Raw genomic sequence first — 24,160 nt, 5'->3', positions numbered from 1 at the left:
TAGGCAGAACACTCTATGACATAAATCTCAGCAAGATCCTTTTTGACCCACCTCCTAGAGAAATGGAAATAAAAACAGAAATAAACAAATGGGACCTAATGAAACTTAAAAGCTTTTGCACAACAAAGGAAACCATAAACAAGACAAAAAAGAACCCTCAGAATGGGAGAAAATATTTGCAAACGAAGCAACTGACAAAGGATTAATCGCCAAAATTTACAAGCTCACACAACTCAATATCAAAAAAAACCAAGCAATCCAATCCAAAAATGGGCAGAAGACCTAAATAGACATTTGTCCAAAGAAGATATACAGATTGCCAACAAACACATGAAAGGATGCTCAACATCACTAATCATTAGAGAAATGCAAATCAAAACTACAATGAGGTATCACCTCACACCAGTCAGAATGGCCATCATCAAAAAATCTACAAACAATAAATGCTGGAGAGGGTGTGGAGAAAAGGGAACCCTCTTGCAGTGTTGGTGGGGATGTAAATTGATACAGCCACTATTGAGAACAGTATGGAGGTTCCTTAAGAAAACTAAAAACAGAACTACCATATGACCCAGCAATCCCACTACTGGGCATATACCCTGAGAAAACCATAATTCAAAAAGAGACATGTACCACAATGTTCATTGCAGCACTATTTACAATAGCCAGGACATGGAACCAACCTAAATGTTCATCAATGGATGAATGGATAAAGAAGATGTGGCACATATATACAATGGAATATTACTCAGCCATAAAAAGAAACGAAATTGAGTTATTTGGAGTGAGGTGGTTGGACCTAGAGTCTGTCATACAGAGTGAAGTAAGTCAGAAAGAGAAAAACAAATACCATATGCTAACATATATATGGAATCTAAAAAAAAAAAAACTGGTTCTGAAGAACCTAGGGGCAGGAGAGGAATAAAGACGCAGACGTAGAGAATGCACTTGAGGACATGGGGAGGGGGAAGGGTAAGCTGGGACGAAGTGAGAGAGTGGCATTGACATATATACACTTCAGAAGGGCTACGTCCTGGCTGGACCCTCACCAGGGAGAGAGAGACCAATTCACAAGTTATGTGGCTGTAGGTTTCAGCTGCAAATGCTAGCAAAGTGAGCAGCTCCCAGATGGACAAGAAACATCACCCCCAAAGACCAGAGCACCACTAAGCACCCCGATCCCCCCCGCCACACGAGATGTGTGTTAAGCCTCACCCGCTCCATATACCATCCTAGAGAGAGAAGGGTGCAGAAAACATATCTGAGAGATGGAGCATTTTTAGTCAGGCGCTGGACAAAACCAAATGATCAGATCAGACTAAACTTCAAGCTGGGATGGACATTTAATTATTTTTGGTCCCACCCTACCAAGTTGTATTCTGAGTTTAAATCCTACAGCATATACACAAAATGCTTCATGATCAGAGGACTTGGGGGCAGTGGGAGAAGTAAAGTGGGACCATTTAACATCAAGGTCACTATTTCAACAAAACAATTTTAGAAACTCCCTCCGGGGGATGGTCATAGTGGCTTCTCTTGTGGTTTCGAGAATGGGCTGGATGGATTCCGAAGATTCTCAAACTGTTTTGGTGTCACTAGCTCCAAGTCGTGGAGTTTCACAGCCTGCAGGGTGCTAATTAAAGTCAATATCAGCTCTGCTAACCTGCCACCACACCCCCAATAAACAAAGGCACGCCCTGGTCTGTCAGCCACATTGGACGCTCAGGAGCGGTACTGAACTGTAAGTGAAAAGCTGTCAGGGCCGAAACTGAAGTTAGCAGAGCTGTGAAGGGCTAGTGAAGCATGAGCTGGGGGTGTGCAAGGTGTGGAGGCTGCCCTTTTCATCTGGGCATACCCGGGAGCCCCGGTGCACTTCCTGCTTGGGATGAAGAAATCCCTCCCAAGAGGGAAGTCCACTAGCCCAAGGCGTTTTCAGGTAGAGGAGGTGAGTCTTTGATGAAGATGAAACGTTCATTGTAAAGAAACAGAACAGTTTTTTAGATATGACACCAAAGTGAACAGCATGACTGACAGATGGGTGGCTGTCTTCAAGAGCCCTGAGAATCCCAGCTCTTAACAGAGACCTTGCCCTAAACAGAGCTCCATCACCCAGTCCCACTTCATATTAATAAAGGCAGCCAGTAGACATGGTCATTGCCCAGGTAGTTACCTAGTAAATACTAACAGGCCAAAAGGCAGCTCTCAGTGACTGGCACGCAGAAGGAGCACACAAGACAACAGTTGCTTTTCTTCCGGGCATTTGGGTCTCCCCAAGTGGGAGGCAGTGTGCGGGGGCACAGGAGGGAAGGGTGACACGCAGATGTTCAGACCCAAAACCTGAAGAAAAGAGAAGCAGCTGTGCATGGTGCAGTGGTTCATTCTTATGTCCATTCGACATGCATTGATTGGACACTGGTCGTGTGCTGGTACAGCAGCAGGCAAAGCGGTATGCTTGCCCTCGTGGAGCTGATGCTCTAATATAGGAGACAGACAGTAGCCGACACGGACTAGAATACCAAGTAGCGACGTGTGTTAGAAGAAAGTCGATCAGCAGGCTAGACCGTGATGGGGTGGAGGAGAGAGGAGCTGCCCTTTTATGAGGCGGCCAGTAACATCTCTCCAAGTGGTGATATTTGAGCAGGGACCTGAATCTCGCTGGGGAGGGAGCCACGAGACCCTCTGTGTGGAGAACATTCCAGCAGGAGAGAGCAGGACCAGGGAGGCTGGGGCTGAGAGCACGCTGGAAGATGAGGACAGACCCAGGGGCTGGGTCCCACAGGGTTTAGACCTGATTCTGGGGGAGAGAAGTCATGGAAGGGTTTTGAGCCACAAGGCTTGTAGTGAACGCCAAGCAGAGCGCAGGATGCAGGGGCAAGAGTGGGAGCACAAGTGCCATTAGGAGACCATGGCCGTGACTCAGGAGATGGGTCCAGGGAGCCAGAGGGGCATGAGAAGGAGCTGGGCTTCTCAACGGGGGTACATTTGCCGAGAGAGGCAACTGCACGTACTGATGGATTGGGTGTGGGTGTGAGAGAAAGAGAGGGGCAAGGATTGGGGGCCTGAGTGTGGAGGGGTACCTGGCTGACGCGGGGATGGGCTGGGGGGCTGTGGTGTCTGCAACGAAGGTCACTGAGCATCCAAGGGCAGAGAGAGAGAGACAGAGAGGATTATATCCGTGTCTCTCCCCTCTCTTCTCCCCATTCTGCACCAGTTCCTCTTCCTTCATCCTTCATCGGTCTTCACTAGCTCTTGCTGTGCTCGCTCTCTTACCCCCACACGCATTTCTCCGTCTCCCTGTGGCACAAGTTCCCCTAGGAACACACCGGTGTCCCCATCTGACCCCGCAGGGCGCCTTCTGTGGTGTCTTCACAGGCGCTTAAAGCAAATTTCCTCTCTCTGGTGAAATACAAAAGGTCGAGCTTGAAACGTCCTTGATGTGAACGCTGCTCTTCCCTGTGCACAAGCCCCTCCCCCAAACCTTCCAGACAGGTTTCTAAGCCTCAAGGCTTTGAGGAAGACTTGGTGCCCACTGTCAAAGCATGAAGTTTACAAAGGTGGGAAGACGGGAGGACTAACTGCCTCCCTCACCCACAAGACACCAGTCTTTTGATTTTCCTTCATCACCCGTTCGTTTCTCTCTTTATTCCTTCATCTCCATGTCAGTATTCGACAGGAACAAGAGTGAGTCATGAAGTTTCCTTCCATTTCCAAAACAAACCTTTAACTTTGGAATGAAGAGGAAAGAATATTTTTTTTCTAAACCAAGAGTGTAAACCGGCTGGACTGTTTTGTAAAATGATCACACCCTCTCAACGCTTCGCAGATTTGCCTGCTACCAGATGAGTGTCTTTTCCCTTCTTTAAATCAACTCAAGTAAATACACAACACTCAGCCAAATCACATCCGCTAGCAGGGGGATAGGTTTTGAGATGTTTTCTTGTTAATTGTTTACCTTCATCTGAGACAGAAAAGGTGGCTCATCAGAACAAAGTTACTAAAAGGATTTTCAGGGGCTGGCAGGGGACAGGCTGCAGCTGGAGGTCTGTTATGTAACTTTTGTTACATGTCTCTTTCCAATTTCAAGGTGTTCAGCAGACCCTGACTAATTAAGACGGGAATTGATTTATGTGCTTGGGCATCCCACCCAGCTGCGACAAGCATTTCAAACTCTGCGTTGGAAGACATTCTCATTGCTTCTTTGGTAATGCAGAGCCCTCGTTGGATGATAATGACAGTCCTCTGTTGTCACTCTGTGAATAACGGAGTAAATTAGAACATGACCCACGGAGGCTCGGTGCTCATGTGATCCTCTGGATGGAGGGACTCTGGTCCAATGACTTCAACGCATCCTGACTCTCCCTGGACACGTCCAGTGAGAGCCAATTCACAACTGTCGGGTAGCTGTTTGCTGTAGTTCAGCTGGGTCGGAGTCAAAGGCAGTTATTCACACAGGTATTTCCCCCTTTGGGGATCCCAGTGGGGACATGTGACTCCAAGGAGCAACTCGAAAGACGCCCATCCAAGTCTGTACTCATCCAAGGTCAGAATTCTCCAATTAGAGCTTGCTCCTTTGAGGTTAAGAGATTGTCATGATCTTTTCATTATTATTTATTGAGCAAACATTTTGTGCCAGCCATTGTGTTATCCTCCAGGACGCAACTTCAGTAAGACCTATTCTTGGTCCACCAGGGGCTTATAGTCTAGTTCATTACATTTTAATTACTCTGAAATAGGCAAAACAGTACCGGTCATTTATAACTTTCATCAATCACACATTAATTTATTCAATGAAAATTTATTGACTAGAAGTGACAGTCTAGTAGGGAGAGAAACATGAATAAGTCATTGTAACAGGAAGTTACAAGGGCTATAATAAAGCATCACTTATTTACTTGATCCTTTTTAAGGTAACTGGGCAAGGAAAGCTTTCAGAAATGTTAATGCAGAAAACCTAAGGGCACTGAACACCTGTAGCAGTGGGAGAAGGATGCTGCCAGGAAGATCTCTTCCTTTCTGATTCTGGTCAAGGGTAGCTCAGCCTGTTGCCAGCTGATGGACTCCAGGAGTCTCTGCACAAGAGCTATAATCATTCTCACCTGTGAAGGTGGTGGTGTGGCTAATGAGAGGTTTTGTGGTATTGGCTTAATGAGGTGAAATGATTAAAATGTAATTAGCACATTTATTATTTTAATATGAATCAGTGCTTCTAAAGCCCCTGAAAAGAATTTAATCTCCAGAATAATTTAAGCCCTTTCTACAAGCTCCTTCATATTATTAAACACACCAATTTTTTTTTCTTGGTATAAGTCACAAGCTTCATCCTCCAAATAGTGCCAAGCATATGAACAGCCAGGCTAAAAGTAATTAAGTTTTATTGTAAATTGTTCTTTGGGCTTTTCTGAGAATCCCAAGGAAAGGCAAGGAAGAGCAGACCTCCTGCTAGAATCAGATTCTGATGGATTGGGATGAAAGAACTATGTTTTGGGTAAAACCAAAGATGATGCTTTCTAGCTGGAAGTCCTGCCTGACTCAGCCCGATGCAGGCAGGCAGGCAGGCAGGCAGGTTTGTGTTTTCTCCAATCACTCGTTGCCTTTGCACCTTCATGCATCAGGCTGAACAGAGAATCAATAACTAGGTGCCTAGCAGGATTTTTAAGGTTATCACTCCCAATCCTTCATTTGATGGTTGCTTAATGTTGATCATATTGACTGAATTGAAAAGTTGCCTTCTGCTGCAGGTTTGATGAGTTACCATTTTCTGCCAGATAAGGAAGTTTCTACAAAGGAAGAAAAATTACTTCTCTGGGATCTTCTCTTGTTCTACAGAAACAGAAATGTAGCTAAGAGGCTTAAAGTGGAAACACCAGACAATTCAGCCTTCACCGAGGACTATGCCTACTTATTTCTGACAGAAAATTCCTCTTGTTCCATGCATATATTTTGAAAATCACTTTTCCTTTCTGTAAGAAAGAATTTTTAAGGTGTATTTTCTTTGAAAACTCCAAAGCAAAGCAAAATCTATTAAATACCTGGGATATGGTCTTAGAATAATCCTAAGCAAGAATCAACATATGTCAAAAGATGTCACTATCAGGGCTTCCCTGATGGCGCGGTGGTTGAGAGTCCACCTGCTGACGCAGGGGACGCAGGTTCGTGCCCCGGTCCAGGAGGATCCCACATGCCACAGAGCGGCTGGGCCCGTGAGCCATGGCCGCTGAGCCTGTGCATCCGGAGCCTGTGCTCCGCAATGGGAGAGGCCACAGCAGTGAGAGGCCCGCGTACCACAAAAATTAAAAAAAAAAAAGGAGTGAAAAAAGATGTCACTATCAAAATTCTGATTTATTTTACAATAAATTCCTATTTATCAAAAGTGTATCTAAATTCCTGGATATTTAAAAAAATTCAGATTAAAAAGAGTTACCAGAGAGTGCCAGCTTTGGCAATAGTCATGCCTCCTTTCCATACATGTAACTGTTTTCTCCAACAGTGAAAAACATATGTTTTACTAACGAAAGTAGTGTTTGTTTCAGCTTTATTGCAGTATAATTGACATATAAAATTGTAATATATAAAGAGTGTACATGTGACAATTTGATGTACATATATTGGGTTGGCCAAAAAGTTTGTGCTGAAAAATCCGAACGAACTTTTTGGCCAAGCCAATACATTGTGACACGATGCCCACAATCAAGTTAATTAACACATCCATCACCTCATACAGTTACCTTTTTGTGTGTGTGTGAGAACACTTAAGTTCTACTCTCTTAGCAAATTTCAGTTGTACACTATAGTATTATAACAATAGTCACCATTTTATACATTAGATCCTCACACATTATTCATCTTATAACTGAAAGTTTGTACCCTTTATCCCCATTTACCCACTTCTGAGCCCTTGGCAACCACCATTCCACTCTCTGTTTCTATAAGTTTGATCTTTGGTTTTTAAAGATTCCACTAATAAGTGATACCATGCAGTATTTGTCTATTTCTGTCTGGCTTATTTAACTTAGCCCTCAAGTTTTGTCTATGTTGCTGCAAATGGCAGGATTTCCTTTTTTATGACTCAATAAAATTCCTGTGTGTGTGTGTTTGTATCTCAAACTTTCTTTATTCATTCTTCTGTCAACAGACACGTATGTTGTTTCCATACCTTAGCTATTGCAAATAATGCTACATTGAATATAAGGACTTGGAGGTACAGATATTTCTTCAAGATAATGATTTTATTTCCTTTGGCTAAATACCCAGAAATGAGATTGTTGGATCACATATTAGATCTATTTTTAACTTTTTGAGGAACCTCCATACTGTTTTCCACAGTGGCTGTACCAATTTACATTCCCTCCAATAGTTTACTAGGGTTCCCTTTTCACCACATCCTTGCCAACATTTATTGTCTTTTTGATGATAGCCATTCTGACAGGTATGAAGTGATATCTCATTGTGGTTTTGATTTGCATTTCCCTGATGATTCATGATGTTAAGCACCTTTTTATGTGCCTATTGTCCATCTGTATGTCTTTGGAAAATGTCTATTCAGGTCTTCTGCCCATTTTTTAATTGGTTTATTTGGTTTTTGATATTGAGTTGTTTGAGCTGTTTATATATTTTGGATATTATTAATCCCTTATCAGACATATCATTTGCAAATATCTTCTCCCATTTAGTATGTTGTCTTTCATTTTATTGATGGTTTCCTATACTGTGCAAAAACTTTTAAGTTTCAGGTTCCATTTCCCCTGCCTGAGGAGACAGAGCCAAAAAATATTGCTAAAACTTATGTAAAAGACTGTACTGGCTATGTCTACTTCTAGGAGTTTTAGGCTTTCTGGTTTACAATTTGGTATTTAGTCCATTTTGAATTTATTGTTGTATTATAATGTGAGAAAATGTTCAAATTTCATTCTTTTACATGTGGCTGTCCAGTTTTCCCAACACCACTTATTGAAAAAACTGTCATTTCCCCATTGTATATTTTTGTCTCCTTTGTTGTAGATTAATTGACCATATGTACATGAAGTTATTTCTGGGTGCTCTTTAATTAATTTGGTTCAATTAATCTATGTGTTTGTTTTTTATTTGTTTTTGTGTCAGTACCATACTGTTTTGATAACTGTAGCTTTGTAGTGTAGTTTGAAATCAGGAATTATGACACTTCCAGCTTCCTTCCTTTTTCTCAAGATTGCTTTGGCTATTTCAAGTCTTCTGTGGTCTGTACAAATTTTAGGATTATTTGTTCCAAGTTCTGTGAAAAATGTCATGAGCACCTTGATACAAATTGCATTAAATCTGTAGATTGCTTTGGGAAGTATGGAAATTTTAATAATATTAATTCTTCTAATCCATGAACATGGGATACCTTTCCATTTATTTGTACTGTCTTCAATTTCCTTCATCAGCATCTTATAGTTTTCAGAATATTGGTCTTTCACTTCCTTGGTTAACTTTATTCCTAGGTATTTTATTATTTTTGATGGAATTATAAATGGGATTGTTTTCTCTTTCTGATAAGTTCATTATAAGTGTATAGAAAAGCAGCAGATTTCTGTACACTGATCTTGTATCCTGCAACTTTACTGAATTCATTAGTTCTAATAGTTTTTTTGGTAGAAACTTCAGGGTTTTCTGTATATAGTATCTGCAAATAGTGATAGTTTTACTTCTCTTCCTATTTGGATGCATTTTCTTTCTTTTTCTTGTTTGATTGTTATGGCTAGGACTTCCACTACTATGTTAAATAGAAATGGCAAGAGTGGTCATCCTTGGCTTCTTCCTGGTTTTAGAGGAAAAGCTTTCAGTTTTTTACCATTGAGTATGATGTTGGCTGTGACTTTGTCATAAATGGCTTTTCTTACGTTGAGATATGTGTCCTCTATGCCAATTTTGTTATAGCAAAAGCTAAGAGAATTCAGCACCACCAAACCAGCTCTACAACAAATGCTAAAGGAACTTCTCTAGGCAGGAAACACAAGAGAAGAAAAGGACCTACAAAAAAAAAAAAACCCAAAACAATTAAGAAAATGGCCATAAGAACATACATATTGATAATTACCTTAAACGTATATGGATTAAAGGCTCCAACCAAAAGACACAGGCTTGCTGAATGGTTACAAAAACAAGACCTATCTAGATGCTGTCTACAAGAGACCCACTTCAGACCTAGGGACACATACAGACTGAAAGTGAGGGGATGGAAAAAGACATTCCATGCAAATGGAAATCAAAAGAAAGCTGGAGTAGCAATACTCATATCAGATAAAATAGACTTTAAACAGACTTTAAAATAAAGAATGTTATAAGAGACAAGGAAGGACACTACACAATCATCAAGGGATCAATCCAAAAAGAAGATATAACAATTATAAATATATATGCACTCAACATAGGAGCACCTCAATACATAAGGCAACTGCTAACAGTTATAAAAGACGAAATTGACAGTAATAATAGTGGGAGACTTTAACACCTCACTTACACCAATGTACAGATCATCCAAAATGAAAATAAATAAGGAAACGGAAGCCTTAAATGACACAATAGACCAGATAGATTTAATTGATATTTATAAGACATTCCATCCAAAACCAGCAGATTACACTTTCTTCTCAAGTGCGCATGGAACATTCTCCAGGATAGATCACATCTTGAGTCACAAATCAAGCCTCAGTAAATTTAAGAAAACTGAAATCATATCAAGCATCTTTTCTGACCAAAACCCTATGAGATTAGAAATGAATTACAGAGAAAAAAACGTAAAAAACACAAACACATGGAGGCTAAACAATACGTTACTAAATAACCAAGAGATCACTGAAGAAATCAAAGAGGAAATCAAAAAATATCTAGAGACAAATGACAATGAAAACACGACGATCCAAAACTTATGGGATGCAACAAAAGCAGTTCTAAGAGGGAAGTTTAGAGCTATACAAGCCCACCTCAAGAAACAAGAAAAATCTCAAATAAACAATTTAACGCTCCACCTAAAGGAACTAGAGAAAGAAGAACAAACAAAACCCAAAGTTACGAGAAGGAAAGAAATCATAAAGATCAGAGCAGAAATAAATGAAATAGAAACAAAGAAAACAACAGCAAAGATCAACAAAACTAAAAGCTGGTTCTTTGAGAAGATAAACAAAATTGATAAACCACTGGCCAGACTCATCAAGAAAAAGAGGGAGAGGACTCAAATCAATAAAATTAGAAATGAAAAAGGAGACGTTACAACAAACACCGCAGAAATACAAATCATCCTAAGAGACTACTACAAGCAACTCTATGCCAATAAAATGGACAACTTGGAAGAAATGGACAAATTCTTAGAGATGTATAACCTTCCAAGACTGAATCAGGAAGAAACAAAAAATATGAACATAACAATCACAAGTAATGAAATTGAAACTGTGATTAAAAATCTTCCAACAGGGCATCCCTGGTGGCGCAGTGGTTGAGAATCCACCTGCTGATGCAGGGGACGTGGGTTCGTGCCCCGGTCTGGGAAGATCCCACATGCTGCAGAGTGGTTGGGCCCGTGAGACATGGCCACTGAGCCTCGGCATCTGGAGCCTGTGCTCCATAATGGGAGGGGCCACAACAGTGAGAAGCCCACGTACTGAAAAAAAAAAAAAAATCTTCCAACAAACAAAAGTCCAGGACCAGAAGGCTTCACAAGTGAATTCTATCAAACATTTAGAGAAGAGCTAACACCCAACCTTCTCAAACTCTTCCAAAAAAGTGGGGAGCAAGAAACACTCCCAAACTCATTCTATGAGGCCATCATCACCCTGATATCAAAATCAGACAAAGATACTACAAAAAAAGAAAATTACAGACCAATATCACTCATGAATATAGATGCAAAAATCCTCAACAAAATAGTAGCAAACAGAATCCAACAGCACATTAAAAGGATCATACACCATGATCAAGTGGGATTTATCCCAGGGATGCAAGGATTCTTCAATATACATAAAGCAATCAATGTGATAAACCATATTAATAAATTGAAGAATAAAAACCATATGATCATCTCAATAGATGCAGAAAAAGTTTCTGACAAAATTCAACACCCATTTATGATAAAAACTCTCCAGAAAGTGGGCATAGAGAGAACCTACCTCAACATAATAAAGGCCATATATGACAAACCTACAGCAAACATCACCCTCAATGGTGAAAAACTGGAAGCATTTCATCTAAGATCAGGAACAAGACAAGGATGTCCACTCTCACCACTATTATTCAACGTAGTTTTGGAAGTCTAAGCCACAGCGATCAGAGAAGAAAAAGAAATAAAAGGAATACAAATTGGAAAAGAAGAAGTAAAACTGTCACTGTTTGCAGATGACATGATACTATACATAGAGAATCCTAAAGATGCCACCAGAAAACTACTAGAGCTAATCAATGAATTTGGTGAAGTTGCAGGATACAAAATTAATGCACAGAAATCTCTTGCATTCCTATACACTAATGATGAAAAATCTGAAACAGAAATTAAGGAAACACTCCCATTTACCATTGCAACAAAAAGGATAAAATACCTAGGAATAAACCTACCTAGGGAGACAAAAGACCTGTATGCAGAAAACTATAAGACACTGATGAAAGAAATTAAAGATGATACCAACAGATGGAGAGATATACCATGTTCTTGGATTGGAAGAACCAATATTGTGAAAATGACTATACTACCCAAAGCAATCTACAGATTCAATGCAATCCCTATCAAACTACCAATGGCATTTTTTACAGAACTAGAACAAAAAATCTTACAATTTGAATGGAAACACAAAAGACCCCACATAGCCAAAACAGTCTTGAGGGAAAAAAACGGAGCTGGAGCAATCAGACTCCCTGACTTCAGACTATACTACAAAGGTACAGTAATCAAGACAATATGGTACTGGCACAAAAACAGAAAACATAGATCAATGGAACAAGATAGAAAGCCCAGAGATAAACCCATGCACCTATGGTCAACTAATCTATGACAAAGGAGGCAAGGATATACAATGGAGAAAAAACAGCCTCTTTAATAAGTGGTGCTGGGAAAAGTGGACAGCTACATGGAAAAAAATGAAGTTAGAACACTCCCTAACACCATACACAAAAATAAACTCAAAATGGATTAGAGACCTAAATGTAAGACCGGACACTACAAAACTCTTAGAGGAAAACATAGGAAGAACACTCTTTGACATAAATCACAGCAAGATCTTTTTTGATCCACCTCCTAGAGTAATGGAAGTAAAAACAAAAATAAACAAATGGGACCTAATGAAACTTCAAAGTTTTTGCACAGCAAAGGAAACCATAAAGAAGACAAAAACACAGCCCTCAGAATGGGAGAAAATATTTGCAAATGAAGCAACTGACAAAGGATTAATCTCCAAAATATATAAACAGCTCATGCAGCTCAATAGAAAAAAACAAAAAACCCAATCCAAAAATGGTTAGAAAACCGAAATAGACATTTCTCCAAAGAAGACATACAGATGGTCAAGAAGGACATGAAAAGCTGCTCAATATCATTGTTAGAGAAATGCAAATCAAAACTACAATGAGGTATCACCTCACACCAGTTAGAATGGGCATCATCAGAAAATCTACAAACAACAAGCGCTGGAGAGGGTGTGGAGAAAAGGGAGCCCTCTTGCACTGTTGGTGGGAATGTAAATTGATACAGCCACTATGGAGAACAGTATGGAGGTTCCTTAAAAAACTAAAAATAGAATTACCATATGATCCCACAATCCCACTACTGGGCATATACCCTGAGAAAACCATAATTCAAAGAGACACATGCACCCCAGTGTTCATTGCAGCATTATTTACAATCGCCAGGTCATGGAGGCAACCTAAATGCCCATCGACAGACGAATGGATAAAGAAGATGTGGGACATATATACAATGGAATATTAGTCAGCCATAAAAAGGAACGAAATTGGGTCGTTTGTAGAGACGTGGATGGATCTAGAGACTGTCATACAGAGTGAAGTAAGTCAGAAAGAGAAAAACAAACATCATATATTAATGCATATATGTGGAACCTAGAAAAATGGTACAGATGAACCGGTTTGCAGGGCAGAAATTTAGACACAGATGTAGAAAACAAATGTATGGACACAAAGGGGGTAAGCGGCAGCGGGGTAGTGTTGGTGGTGTGATGAATTGGGCAATTGGGATTGACATATATACACTGATGTGTATAAAACTGATGACTAATAAGGACCTGCTGTATAAAAAAAATAAAATAAAATTCAAAAATTAAAAAACAAACCTGCCTTTTTTTTCATGTGGAAGTTTTGTCTCTTGAGAATCTAAAGATAAATCAAGTCTAACTGTCTTTAAAACCAACAATCCAACCCAGCATTGACAAAAAAATTAGACTTTTGTACCCAAATAAGCAAGTGGATTCTGCTTCTATGGATGTTCAAGTTCACAGGTATTCTCAGCTGTAAAGATACCCTGCACCTGAAAAAAAAAAAAAATACGTGTAAAAATGTGCTACTCAGCACTCTCACAGTCTGCAGATTGAAACAGCCTTTTGGAAAGTAATTTCGTTAAACACACCAACAGTTTTCAATGTAATGCTCCTTTGAGTAATTCATTCTTAGGACGTTCTCAGAGATGTGGAGAAAGGTGTAGTGTTCATTTATGCTCACACTTTTGTAACCTACAATGGTAAAAAGTTAGAAAGAGCCAAACGTTCCACAAGGAGGAATGGTTATATAAGTTATAGCATGTATTTAGAATAGATTGTTACATAGGCTTAAAAAAATCTTTGAAGAATTTGATTTAAAACAAGGTGGGGAAAAAGTAATATAAAAATAGATATGTATAAATCATAATGAGATATCACTTTACACCCATTAGGATGGCTATTATCAAAAATAAAATAAAATAAAATAACAAATGTTGGCGAGAAACTGGAGCCCTTGAGCACTATAGGTCATAATGTAAAATGGTACAGCTGCTGTGGAAAACAGTATGGCAATTCCTCAAAAAATTAAACATAGAATTACCAAATGATTCAGCAATTCCACTTCTGGCTATATACCCAAAGGAAATGAGAGCAGGGGCACAATCAGATATTTGTACACAATGTTCATAGTAGCGTTATCCAAAATAGCCAAAAGGTGGAAGCAACCCAAGTCTCTATCAATTAATGAATGAGTATACAACATGTGGTGTATTAATACAATGGAATATAATTCAGCCTTAAAAGGGAAGGAAATTCTGACACATGCTACAACATGGATGAACCTTTTAGACATTATTCTTAAGTGAAACAAGATAGTCATAAAAGGACAAATACTGTATGATTCCAAATATATGAGGTACCTAGAGGGGCAGATTCATAGAAACAGGGAGTAGAATGGTGGCTGCCAAGGGTTGGGAGTAGGGGGAGAGGAAATGGGGAGTGACTGTTTAATGTGTATACAGTGTTAGTTGGGGAAGGTGAAAAAGTTCTGAAGATGGATGGTGGTGATGGTTGCATAACAATGTTAAGGTACTTAATGCCACAGAGCTGTGGCACCTAATCACTTAAAATGATTTAGATGGTAAATTTTATGTTATGTATATTTTAACCAAATAAAAAATAACACTGGTACATGGATATATACAATATGTGTATGTATATTATATATATAATATGTACGTGTAGTGTATATACTATGTATGTGTAGTTTTATATATACAGTAACATATAAGTCATATTACAAAAGGTATGTGGTAAGTAGATTGATAGGTATAAAAATTGATACATTCATCGTATATTCATTTCCTGTCACTGCTATAACAAATAACCATGAACTTGGTGGCTTACACAACGTACATTTATTCTCTTACAGTTCTGTGGGTCAGAAATCAGTATCACTGGGCCAGGATCAAGGTGTCAGCAGGACTGCCCTCTTTCCAGAGGCTCTGGAGAGAATCCATTTCCTTGCTTTTGCAGCTTCTGGGAGCTGCCTCCTTTCCTTGGTTCATGGCCCTCTCCTCCATCTCCAAAGGCAGTGGCACAGTGTCTTGCTTCAGTGGTGACTTCGCCTTCCTCTTCTGCGTCAAATCTCCCCCCGCTTCCCTCTTCTAAGGACAGGTGTGACTGCACTTAGGCCTCACTGGATTAGCCAGAATAATCTCCCCATTTCAAGATTCTTAATCACATCTTTTGTCATATAAAGTAATATTCACAGGTTCTGGGGACTAGGTCGTGGACATCTTTGGGGGCCACTACTCAGCTTACCCACACATGGATGGACAGAAGGAAAGAAACAAGAAAAGACTATGGAAAGAAATATAATAAAACATTAATATTAGCTAAACGGGGATTATAGAATCATGAATTGTTCTCCTCTGCATACTTTTATATAGTTTATAAGCTTTTTGCAATGAACAAGTTTTATAATGAAAAATGCTACCTATTTTCATATGAACTTTTAAAATAATGCAAATATAACGTAGTGTATTTGGGGTGCTTTTCCAGGTGTGCTGTGGATTTCACTAAACTACCCATCATGTCTGATAATTCTCCTCATGACTGGAATAATCCATTTGTAAAACGTCAAACCTGTAACAGGAATATTGTCCGTAATTGTAGAACCAAAACAAGTTTCCCACTTATGTCTATTCAGGACTCAATCCCGTCAAAATTAAAATAAAATTTCTATAAAGAGGTTAATGTACAGAAATGTGATGCTACATTTGATAAGATACTTGACAAAACCCAAATCACCTTCTCTTAATTAGCAATGGCCTTGATTTGCACCCAGTTGGCTCATCCGTGATATTTATAGCTCCCTCTGGAAAATTCCCCATATCACCACTATTACATTGCTTGCCCCTGAACTCCCCTTGTGCCTCTGGTATTCATAATTAGAGTCACACACATTGTCTATAAATGAGGTATGTGGTCTATAAATGAGGTATGTCTGATTTTCCGTAAAGCATGGAGAAAATCAAACATCTCCCAAGGGTCTTCATTATCATTCTTCGGTTAATGAAGATTTTTTATGTTAAGCCAGGCACATGCTGGATGCCTTCTGTGGAGGACTTCATCCCAGCTCCTGCTCTATCCTGCCAGGTGAGTGCCAGCATCACTGTCATCTTAGAGAGGAAGAAGCCGCAGCTTATCGAGGCCACGTAGGTTGCCCAATGTCACCCAGCTAGTAATTGTTGGAGGTGTGGGGGGAAGGCATTGGTGAAGAGTACAGAACTTACACTACAGCTAATCACACACTTGTCCACTGAAAGACAAAACCATTCACCTCAGGCCAGACGGTTCATTAACAAACACCTAACATCTGCTCTCCTCAATCTCTTCAAAGTTTCAAAACATGCAAAGAAAGCAGAAGAGATGGCTCTTGCCCTTTTATTTTTTAAGTTTATTTTATTTATTTTTTAAAAGTCTTTATTGAATTTGTTACAATATTACAATACTGCTTCTGTTTTTTGTTGTTGTTGTTATGTTTTGGTTTTTTGGCCCTGAGGCATGTGGGATCTTAGCTCCTGGACCAGGGATCGAACCCGCACCCTCTGCACTGGAAGGCTCTAGAGTGCAGGCTCAGTAGTTGTGGCGCACGGGCTTACCTGCTCCGCGGCATGTGGGATCTTCCAGGACCAGGGATCCAACCTGTGTCCCCTGCATTGGCAGGCGGATTCCCAACCACTGTGCCACCAGGGAAGCCCCACCTCCTCTGCTTTTGAATCTGCAGTGAAGGATGTTCAAGACGTGAATGATACAAAGTACTGGAGGGAGTCAGTTCACTACTACTCTCCATGAGGCCCGGGAATGTGACTCATTGTATACCCAGCCCTTAGAACAGGACCTGGCCCAATAAATGTTTGATAAATGAACATATAAATGAATGGACTGAATGAATACAAATGAAGGCACAAATGCCATATGACAGTAAATTCTTCCCCTCTTGGGGATCTCAGCCAAAGCAAAAGGAGAGGTAATCTGTGCAATCAGCATTTTCTCTCTCTAATGTCATCAGCATTGTTTGAGCTCATGGGAAAAAAAGTTTAAAAGGTAGATGTAAATGGTTTTTCCCCTATTACAGCAAATTTTAGCAGTACAAAATAATCAAAGTTTTTCAGAATTTTACCTTTCAGGAGTCAGCAAAGTGGCCTGTATTCGTAAAATCAAAGCGATTGGCAACACACCCATCCCACTAGAGTAAGCACCCACGTCTTTTCCCTACAGAAGGAAGGCTTGGTCCCACTAGAATCCTTTCCACTCTCTCCCCATTTTTAAGGCACTCATGACTCCGTTATTCTTTCCTATGTTTCCCCTGGCTCCCCACCCTCAAATGTGCCCACAAATGTTGGCTACTTATACTGCCAAACCCTTTGTAAAATTCATTTTTGCTCTCCACCATCCAGAAATCTCAACCTCCCCACCACACACTTTGTGAGTCAAAATTTAACGGTGGCACCCAAAGCCAAACCTCACTTTTCACTTAATAAAACCCAGTAATTACTGTGCTTTCTGAAGTCAGATCCTCCTACTAATCTGATACAAACCATCTAAAATTAGCGTTTTCCTTCCCCCTCCATGTCAAGGGTGCTAAGTGACTCAGCCCTGCCAGGCACCAGCCCCTTCAGCTTCCAGGGTCTGTGCTGACACCCCGTCATGACTCCCTCCCTCTCTCTCTCTCTCTCTCTCTCTCTAGTTTAAACCATGTCAGGCTTGGCTCTTTTGCCACAGATGAGAGCAGAAGACACTCTGTTATCTGACAACGGGGGAAGAATTTCTCTTTTTCTATTTTCTGGTTAAAGGAAAGGAATCACCCTTATCATCCTTGGGTGGCCAGCCTTCAAATACCGTAATTCGCATGGTAAAATGTACCTAATACTGAAGCTATACTGAATTTTCATGAGTCTTGGATGATGAAGGCTCTTGTGGGAATACTGGAATACTTTCGGCTCATCATTATGAGTATCACTGATCACTGAGTTTAAATTTTATTGGTTTTGTAATTGTATAACTCTATTCTGGTTTTATATCAGTATAGGTAAAATAAGCTTGAGGAATTTATCCCTGATTTTATGACAGTACACATGCAAGCAATGTCATAATAAAACTATTTTAAGTCATGCTGCAGGGGAGGGGGGATTGTCTGTGAGAACATGTACTCTTTTAAAGGGGTCCAGGCTTGAAAGACACTGATCTACATATGCATTTCCTTTTAAAATAAATTTGCTGCTTTTGAATCTTATCACTGGTTTAACAGCAATATCTATGATTTCATTCTAAATATATTGAGTTTAGTATCTCAATAGCAAGTAATTCTAAGAAACAGCTAAAGATGATGACTTTAGTGTGTACTATATATTTTATGGTGGCTGAATTTTATATATTACAGTATGTATTATAAGATTTTTAAATTAATGTGCTTTTCACTCAGAACCTCAGGGTGTTTATGTGTATTCATGCATTCTGCATTCAAGTAAGTGAAACTGAAAATCTGGATTTTATACTCATTATTCAAATATAACCTATATTAATAAGCCAAATTACATGAAATACAAGTTTCAGAAAAAGTATCTTACTGAGCTATTAAAGGTTTATCAGTGAAAATAAAGAGTTTTGCAAATACAGCAGACAATGCTTTGGTCTAGATTTCAATACTGGTCCTCTGTTGCCAGGTACTTAGATTTCTTTCAATTCTTGTTTGCCATCTTCCTTGAGAAGAAGCTGATCTTGGTTATAACAACCGAGGAGGCTAGCTTTACACTAGGGGGAGGAAGAAATCCTTTCATCATACTCCAGGAGAGGCTGTCATATATAGAAATCTCCGCATCTGTATCGTCTTCCTTTGCTTTTGCTAAGATCCACCCAGCCAATCTTCCGCCAACAAATGTTTGTGTAAAACATATTTATCCTCTAGGTTGAGGTGTTTTATATTTAATCTCCGAGGAGAGTTCACCTTCGTTAACATCAGTCTCTTCTGAATTTTCCTCAGTCTTTCATCTCAAACACCATCATCCATAAATTCTGCATAAATTGAGGTAAGAAGATGCAAACGTAGCCAAAAGCCTTGGAAACACTTATTATCTGTCCCGTGCGCTCATTTTCGGCAGGGGCAGTTCACATGTCTTTGTCGCTGCCACTTGGTCCCTGTATCTCCCGAGACCTGAAGTACTTTTAATTGATGATATTTAACACTATTCGCCAAGACAACTGGATTTCACATATTTGCTCTGAAAACACGCACAAAATAAATGCCTCTTCTTTCCTCAAAGAGGATTATGTCTCGTGATTAAAGACAGGTAACCACTGAATTTCTTTCAGATAATCTGGAATGAAATGTCACTTTTCTCTATTCTGGTTTCTCTCTGGGTGAAAGAACAAACAGAACTGTAAAAAGTTCAAAGTTCTTTTCTCAGCTGCTGCAAGCTTCATACTCTGTAGGTTGCCATATGTATTTGCGTTACGGAAGGCAAAGACTGTGATAAACATCATTCATGAGTCTGTCTGGTTTTTGTTTCTTCCATTTCATGGCATATCTGCTCTCAAGGTTCTCAAAAATCATTTAATCCAAGATCCTTTCCTAGACAACAATTCCAGAGATTGCTTGTTTTATGAGTCTCCAAAAGGCTATAATAATACTTAAAAGCAAGGGAGGAGGCAAAAGATATCTTTGAAAATTACATTTGAAGAAGGGAGAATGTAAATGGAATTAGCTACTCCAAGTGTTGAGAGATGTGACCAAGTTTAGGGGTTAGTTCACTTAAGTGCTAACTTTTCACTCAGATTATTCAAAATAGCATCTATTTCAACTTGGATTTGTTGCCGAGCTAACCTTTTTAAAAGTACAGTAATGTTTATATCTTTGTTGTAAAAACTCAAAACAGTGCAGAAAGAGTGAGAAATATCCAAACCATGAGGCCCTCACCCCTGGTTCCCCAGTCCTATTGCCCAGAGGGAACCACTTAAGATATTTTGTGGGGCTTCCCTGGCGGTGCAGTGGTTAAGAATCTGCCTGCCAATGCAGGGGACATGGGTTCGAGCCCTGGTCTGGAAAGATCCCACATGCCAAGGAGCAACTAAGCCCATGTGCCACAACTACTGAGCCTGTGCTCTAGAGCCCACAAGCCACAGCTACTGAGCCCACGTGCCACCACTACTGAAGCCTAGAGCCCATGCTCCGCAACGAGAAGCCACCACAATGAGAAACCCGCACACCACAATGAAGAGTAGCCCCCGCTTGCTGCAACTAGAGAAAGCCAGCACACAGCAACGAAGACCCAACGCAGCCAAAAATAAATAAAACAAATTTTTTAAAGAAGATATTTTGTGTATCTTTGTAGACATTTTCACTGCATGTATTTCCTTCACACACACACACACACACAATCATAATATACTCTCTGTTCTGTAATCTGACAATACATAGAGCTGAACAATAGCAAGTGAGCCATTGATAAGCCATTGTAGTGAGGTGGTTTTTCTGCAGGGCTGCCAGTGTGTTGCCTTCATGGGCAGTAAAAAAAAAAAAATTGTGAAGATGGGTGTGGAGGGTGCTAGGGCTTTGATGCCCCAGAGCCTCTTTCTGAGCAAGAGAAAATCATCATGGCTTCCCCTCTGCTCACTTAAAAAACCCATGTACCGAACTACATGGCAGGGGCTGAGTTAGGCTCTGGGGACTCTGAGCCCAGTCAGAGAAGCATGGCCCTTGCCCTCGTGGGGCTCTCAGTCTGCTCTCCTTACAAACCACTGTTCCCAGGAAAGCATCTGCTCATCAACTCTTTCAAGCCAACCTTTACTGAGCACCTATCATGAACCAAGTGCTATTTTAGACACGACAAAGATGAACAAGGTTCCAAACCTACCCTTCAGGATCACAGTCTAAGGGAGAGATAGATTACTGTTACCCCAAGAGCACTGTGAAATACGCATGATGCTATTAAGGAGGTAGGATGAGGTGTGACTTCACTTAGCCCTGAGGGGGGGAGGGGAGGGGAGGGTTGGGAAGCTTTCCTGAAGCCCCAGGGTGGAGTTTGGGTGAGGTAATTTCAGGTGGAGGGGACAAGGCAAGCAGACACCTCTGTCAGGACATGTGGGGAAACGGCAGCATTTTAGGGCTGCTGGAGCGTGTGGAGCGGGGTCAGAATGTGGAGAGCTTTGCACACGTCTGAGGACTTCGGGTATATCCAAGGCAATGGGAGGAAGGGGGGCTTGTTTAGGCAGAAGGATTGGGGTGGGCTTAAAGAATCACAAGAGCTCACTCTTACAGCTGTAGGAGGCTGGGAAACTAACCCAGAGACTGTGGCAGAGGGGTCCAGAGGAGAAATGATGAGACTCTAAGCCAGGCAGGGGTATTTAGTGGGTAAAACTATCTGGGTGTGACAACAAGTTGGATGTGAAGTTTGAAAACAATGGGCGGGTTTCTGGGACTTCCCTGGTGGCACTGTGGTTAAGAATCCACCTGCCAATGCAGGGGACTCGGGTTCGAGCCCTGGTCCAGGAAGATCCCACATGCTGCAGAGCAACAAAGCCCGTGTGCCACAACTACTGAGCCTGTGCTCTAGAGCCCATGAACCACAACTACTGAGCCCGTGTACCACAACTACTGAAGCCCATGCACCTAGAGCCCATGCTCCACAAGAGAAGCCACCGCAATGAGAAGCCCACGCACCACAACCAAGAGTAGCCCACACTTGCTGCAACTAGCGAAAGCCTGTGTGCAGCAACGAAGACCCAACACAGCCAAAAATAAAATATAAATAAAAAAATAAATATTTAAAAAGGGATTTCCCTGGTGGCGCAGTGCTTAAGAATCTGCTAGCCAAAAAAAAAAAAAAAAAAAAAAAAAAAAAAAAAAAAGAATCTGCTAGCCAATGCAGGGGACATGGGTTCGAGCCCTGGTCCAGGAAGATGCCACATGACATAGAGCAACTAAGCCCGTGTGCCACAACTACTGAGCCTGCGCTCTAGAGCCCGTGAGCCACAACTACTGAAGCCTGTGTGCCTATTGCCCGTGTGCCACAACAAAAGAAGCCACCGCAACGTGTAGCCCCTGTTCGCCGCAACTAGGGAAAGCCCGCTCCAAGCAACGAAGACCCAACGCAGCCAAAAATAAATAAATAAATAAACATAAAAGCTAAATAAATAACCACTCAATTCTACCTTCCCATCCCACCCTCTTAAGATAACCAAGTAACCTGCTTCTCCTCCCCCTGTCTTCAACCCAGCACAGCTAGTCCCCACAATGCCCCTGAAACTGCTCTAGCAAGGGTCACCTGTGAGAGGGGTCGAGTTCCCAGAGCTCTCGGCAGCACCAGGCTCCGTGGCCAGGCCTTCAACTCTCTCTTCCTTTGCTTTGCCTGACGTGGCCCCCTCTCCCGGTCTCCTTTACCCCACACGGCGGCTCCTCCATTGGCTTCCCCACCTCCCCGGTCCCTGGTCCTAGAATCAAGTTCCATCTTCTTTTCAGATTCTCCAGATGCGATCCCGTCTGCACCTCCACCTCCACGTGGAAGTCTCCCAGTTCTAACGCCATTCTTCCAAAATCCCAAAGTCAGGTGTCCAACTGCCGGTATTCAGCCACAGGAAACTTGTCCAGAGCTCCTTTCTCCTCCCTGCCTACATTCTCTGCCCGCGTCAATGGTGCCACCGGCGATCATCCTCCAAAGCCCGGTATCTGGAGCCACACTTAGCTCTGGCTGGACAGGGCACAGATGCTCCACTCTCTGTCCCCACCTTTGCATTGCTGTGCACTCTGTCCTTCCTTTCTTTAAAAAATACATTTGACACACACAAAACATTATCTACAAAGTCACCACCCCAGATTTTGGCTTATTATTCCCTTTTTCCTTTATTATTTTTATGTTTAATACATTACATACAACATATTTAATACATACAGAATTCTACGATATACATGAGTTATAAAGCATAATAAACCATAAACCTACCATACAACCTAAGAACGAGAACATTACTAATAACCAGCAACTACCCATGTGTCCCTCTGTTATCCGCTCCCTCTGTTTCCCTCTCAGAGGTAAGCAGTAGGTTAAATTTTGGTTTAGCATTGTTTTGCTTTGTTTCTTACAGCATAGTTTTGCCATTTATGTACGCATAGACAATGTACTCTTTGGTTTTGCTTGGTTTTGAGCTCAATAAAAATAGTCTCAACCATACCCTGGGACTTGCTTTTTTTTCCTTAATATTTTCTGAGATTCATTCTTATTGTCAGGTATAGCTGTAGTTCACCTCTTGTCACTACAGAATAATATCCCGTAGTGTGAATATACCTAATTTACTTAAACATTCTCTTGTAGACAGAATGGCATTTCAGTTTTTCCCGTTATTAACTATTATGAAGATGTTACTATAACCATTTTTGTACACACCTGCTGGTACACAAATGTAAGAGTTTACTGGATACACAACTGGGAGGTGGAGTCATAAGCTAGATCCTGAAGTATGCAAATGTTCAACTCTGTGAGGTGTAGTTGTTCTCTAAAGCCGAGGTGCCTGTCTACACATCCACACAAGGATGAGCTCACATTCAGCACCTGGTGCTGTCAGACTCCTTAATTTTACAAATCTTGTGGATATAAACTGCAAGCTCATTGTGGTCTTTATTCATATCTCCAAGGTTTCTAGTTTCTACTCATTTATAAGCCCTATGTATTTCCTCTTCTTGTGAAATGTCTTTTCAAGTTTCTTCTGTTTTTCTTTTTTTCTGTACTTTCTAATTTTTTTTTATTACTCAAAAAGGGTTCACTTTTAAATACAAAAGCTAAATAAAGCTTTCTGACTCTGTGCTTGTACTTTCAACACTTTCACAACCATTTTCTGCTCCTCAGTAAGGAAAGTGTACCCGATCCTGTCACAGACACATTTAGCACACACGGAACCACCATAGGCCCGGCTGACATGTTTTTTTGTTTTAGACGATCTCACAAGAACTTAAAAGTCTCACAGTGCGAACTCCTTGAAGTCGGCCTGAGCACACGCCACAGGCGGATTTTGGTGTTTTCCTAATCTTCTTGGTATAAAGGTAAACAATTCTATTACCAGGGGTTCGGGACAGGCTGGTTTTGTTAAGAGACTGTATTGTAGGACAGCCTACAATTGTATGTCAAACGCTGGACCATCCTGAATGCCTCTAGATACCGTCCCCGGAAGAGGAA

General features: G+C 40.8%; 1 pseudogene; it reads right to left on the bottom strand.

Annotated features, from left to right (window-relative positions):
* Positions 1-22,814: 22,814 nt before the first annotated feature.
* LOC113612169 (60S ribosomal protein L34 pseudogene) lies at positions 22,815-24,151 on the bottom strand (annotated as a pseudogene).
* Between the last annotated feature and the right edge of the window lie 9 nt (positions 24,152-24,160).

The sequence above is a fragment of the Aethalodelphis obliquidens genome, unplaced genomic scaffold, assembly GCF_003676395.1.
Source record: "Aethalodelphis obliquidens isolate GAN/ISIS:26980383/991018 unplaced genomic scaffold, ASM367639v1 scaffold73, whole genome shotgun sequence".
Classification (NCBI taxonomy): Eukaryota; Metazoa; Chordata; class Mammalia; order Artiodactyla; family Delphinidae; genus Aethalodelphis; species Aethalodelphis obliquidens.
Note: the sequence above shows the minus strand (reverse complement) of the source record. Positions and strands in the feature narration are given on the sequence as shown.